We start from the raw sequence: 4,552 nt of genomic DNA, 5'->3' as shown, positions 1-4,552 counted from the left end.
GAGCTGTGCCTTGTTGTTGAAACATGTATGTTGTTCCGCGGAGTGCAGCTGAATTTATAAGAAACAAACATGTAAGCGGAATCACACATGTGTCTTGTCTTTCTTGCATAAACTGTATTTCAGGAAAATAAGATAATTGATGCAGAAAACTTCTTTATGAAGAAATCTCATTATGAATGAAACTGAATGATAGAAGTAGAAAATCATCTTTTTGTGACATCTAATGAAACAATGGACTGTTGATGGATGCTAAACCCAACAGAGAAAAGGTGGATGGGGGCCTCCCTGGCGGCTCAGCTGCTTAAATTGAAGCACCGTGAAGCTACCAGCTGCTGCAGCATGGGTTCGATCCCCGGCCAGGGAGGTGCCCACATGGCACAGCAGACCTCTCCTGTCTTGCCTGCTGCTCCCCTCAGCAGTGTACTTTGTCCATCTGCCTGTTCGGTTCTCCGCTATTCCTCATGTGAATCCTCTCACCACCTGTTCCTGTGGCCTGTACCCCAGTTTTGTATACATAAAGTAAATCCTTTAAAAAATAAAAAAGAAAAGGTGGATGGGGGATTTTACAATGAAGAGACCTAGCCAAGCGTCCAGAGCCCACAGATCAATCCGTAAAAATGTTTCAACTAAATAGTATGTGACATATTAAAAAGAATACAGCAATCTTGCCAAAAATATTAAAATTGAATTTGATCTAACTTGAAAATACAAAGGACAGAAGAACAAGTTAAACTGCACAACGGGAAGCAATCAGTCAGGCTTTATATAATAAATGCTCTGGTTCTTTTACAAATAAATGGCATGTGGAAAGAAGGGGAAAAAAGAGAAAATGAAAATGAAAGCAAAGAGAAACTGTTACTGATTAAAAGTCACTTAAGAGATAGGTCAACCAAATGAAATGCTTGAATCTTATCTGAATCTTGATCTGATATGAACAAAGCAACTATTAAAGATATTTGAACACCAACTAAGAATTAAGTGACTTTACATAATTCATATTAAGTTTATTAGTGTCATTGTGGTTATGTTTGCCTAACTACTAACTGTTAAAGATGTAGGCTGAAAAGATTTGTTTTTTAATGCTCCAGAGGGAGGAACAAGTCAGGAGGTAGGTGATCAAAATGGGCAAAATGGTAATTACTGAAGGTGGGTGGTAGGTACATGGCAGCTTATTACATTCTCTCTACTCTTCTGTATCTGAAAATTTCTACAATAAAGCTGGTAAGGCTAAAAGGAAATAATTGGGGAAAATTAGAAAAAGCAGAAAATTGGGATGAAGAGAGAATACAAATCAAGAAATAGAAACGTTTTGAATTTCTTAGCAGCCAAAGCAAAGAGTCGTTAGCCAAGTGTTGAAAAGGCAGTCTCTAGGAACCCCCCACCCACCCACCCGTAGCGCGATGAGAATGATCCCAGGGCTGGAACACTCCCTGAACAAGAGCTAAAGAGCCGCACCACCTGCCCGGCCTTGTTACCATCTTTTCTTGTCAGGCCCAATCAGTGCACGCTGTCTCTGCTTAAAGAATCTGGCCCACCCAACCACTACATCTGTCTTTCTCCAAGGGAGACTGTCAGCAGCAGAAGGGCAAGCACAGGCAAACTGTCTGCGCTGGCCGCTGGGAACATGGACCGGCCCCGAGGGACCCACATCCACTGGTGGAGCTGATCTTACTGAGTGAGGAGTGTCTTGTTCCACCCAGCGCTCAACTGTGGCTGCTTTCTCTAGTAACTCAGATTCTGAGCTGCAATGGGCAGGTGCATTTAAGAGAGCTCCCGGGGTTGGTAACCTGGGCGTGGCACTCTCTTTCCTTGGGGTTGGTAACTGGCACACAGTACTCAGCTTCACAATAAGAGGTTTGTAAGTGATTCCTGTGGTAGCAATGTTGCCCACCAGGTCACTGGGGAGCAGGGGCAGCCTCACTGTCCCAAGGCTATAAGGAGGGGCTTGCAAAGAGTGGGGGCCAATAGCAGGGGGAAGAGAAAGACCGGCCTCCTAAAATGACGGTAATGGAGAAGGACAGGTGACAGGCAGGGCATTCTAGGCGGAGGTGATCTACTCAGCAGGACAGAGAGGTGAGCATTTTCATATAAGAAATATAACATTCATATGACCCCAAATACAGTCAGTCTTTCTTGTTTCTTGTCCAAAGAGCCAGTCGGACTCCACAAGCTTTGACAGGAAACAGGTCTTACCAGAGGGCTCTGGAGGACCCCACAAGGGGTTCCACAGCAAAATGTCCTTTCAGAATCCTCTTAAATGTTCCGTTCCCTCTTCCTCAAAGTTTCACACAATCAGTGTAGCTCCCCCAAATCTCTCCTTTCTTTCTCTTTTTATTCAAATGCCTGACCACCTAAACTCTGCCAGCTCACTGCTCCCTTCTGCCCAGTAGCAACTTCTCCTGAGTGGGCCTGGGAGGAAATTCTTCCAGGTGCTTCCATGCTTTTGCTCAAGCCTATCCTCTCCCTCTACCCTCTTTACAAAGACTCCTTAGAACTAAGTCTGGGGAGGAGGAAAAGCCATGAATATTTACATGTGCATATTTTTGTCCTGCAGAACAGACAAAAAAAAAAAAAAAAGATTGGAAGGAAATACTCCCAACTGGCAACAGTAAGAGGCCAGCAGAGCTTGGCCTATAAGGTGGGCCCAACTGGCTCTGCCTCATTCCAGTTGTGTGACCTTGCAAATCTCGGAGTGCTGTTCTTTGAATTATTTAGCACCGTATCTGGCATATAACAAGCAGTCCATAAAGCACAGCTTACAAAATAAAGATATCTCTAACTGGCAAGAATGTGTTAAACTTTGTCTTTATCAATATTTCCTTTTAAAAATTAGCAATAATAAGCAACTACTTGTGATTTAAAACAACACCCACCAAGAGGATTAAAAACACAGGCAAAAACAAAATTGACAAGGTTATCAAATGTTTATCAGTAGAGGACCAAATGAATTAGAAGGTTTCCTTATTCTGGAATATGACTTGTTAAAAACCAGGTATCTCTATAATGACAAGAAAAGGTGTTGATAGTTGTAAAACTATGTGTCACCCCTCTAAGTAGATGAAGATATATAATTTTAAGTGTGTAAGTAAGCAAAAAAAGAGCTGGAACTATTTCACGAGTGAAGATGAGTGGTTTGCATTTAAAAAACCTGTATTTTTGCAAAGTTTAATTTTTTTCAGTAAGAGGTATGAGTTACTTTCACCTAAAACAAAAAGACATTTCAAGGTGAGGGGTTGCCGGGAACAGACAGGGAAGGTTTCCTGGTGTATCCAGGTCAGACAGCAAAACATCAGGGCTCTAAGCAAAGGACTCAAAGGCTGCTCCTCAACCCCACACGCAGTTCCAGCCCCCTGCAGGTTTGGAGGCTAGGAGTTAACAACCGCACCTCATCATTCATACCAGGTCCCCCTTAACCTCTGTCCTCTTTTGCAAAGAGAGTAGCAGAAAGGTGCCCATTGCTCCCGCCTCTATTCCCGGGGGGGGGGGGGGGGTCCACTAAGGAGTTTAAGGAACCACGCAGGGGACAGGGAAGAGAAGGCCCTGGGGCCCAGAAATTTTTCTAGACATGGCTTGTAGCCCCAAGACTGCCTGCCGCCCCAATCTTGAAACTGGTGAGGGAGTGGCTCTGGAGGAACCGCGGCGCCAGGCCGGGCTCACAGGGCTGGCCCACTTTCGGCGTGTGGAGGCAGGGGTCCGCCGGTGAGTCCCCCATACTTGGGGACAGGCCCAAGCAGTTCCTGAAATGTGGGGGAAATGAGTGCGATGACACGGCGGGGGGGCCCTATCAGTCTATCTCTAGAAAACCCATGGCCTCCAGATCGAGTCCCCAGATTGAGTCCCAGGATTTCCTGGCTGGTTCCAAGAACTCAACCCGGAAAGGGGCGGGGCTCCCATCACCCCTTTGAACCCCAAATGCCAATCACAAGCCAGCTCCCGCTCCCAGGTGTGGCGCACCGGTCCTCCAACCCCTAATCCCCGCTCCGCCAGACCCCCACCCCCCAGAGAAACTGTTACTGATTAAAAGTCACTTAAGAGATAGGTCAACCAAATGAAATGCTTGAATCTTATCTGAATCTTGATCTGATATGAACAAAGCAACTATTAAAGATATTTGAACACCAACTAAGAATTAAGTGACTTTACATAATTCATATTAAGTTTATTAGTGTCATTGTGGTTATGTTTGCCTAACTACTAACTGTTAAAGATGTAGGCTGAAAAGATTTGTTTTTTAATGCTCCAGAGGGAGGAACAAGTCAGGAGGTAGGTGATCAAAATGGGCAAAATGGTAATTACTGAAGGTGGGTGGTAGGTACATGGCAGCTTATTACATTCTCTCTACTCTTCTGTATCTGAAAATTTCTACAATAAAGCTGGTAAGGCTAAAAGGAAATAATTGGGGAAAATTAGAAAAAGCAGAAAATTGGGATGAAGAGAGAATACAAATCAAGAAATAGAAACGTTTTGAATTTCTTAGCAGCCAAAGCAAAGAGTCGTTAGCCAAGTGTTGAAAAGGCAGTCTCTAGGAACCCCCCACCCACCCACCCGTAGC

The sequence above is a fragment of the Condylura cristata genome, unplaced genomic scaffold (assembly GCF_000260355.1).
Source record: "Condylura cristata isolate star-nosed mole 26May11 unplaced genomic scaffold, ConCri1.0 scaffold00008, whole genome shotgun sequence".
NCBI classification, from domain to species: Eukaryota; Metazoa; Chordata; class Mammalia; order Eulipotyphla; family Talpidae; genus Condylura; species Condylura cristata.
This window is presented reverse-complemented; position numbering follows the sequence as displayed.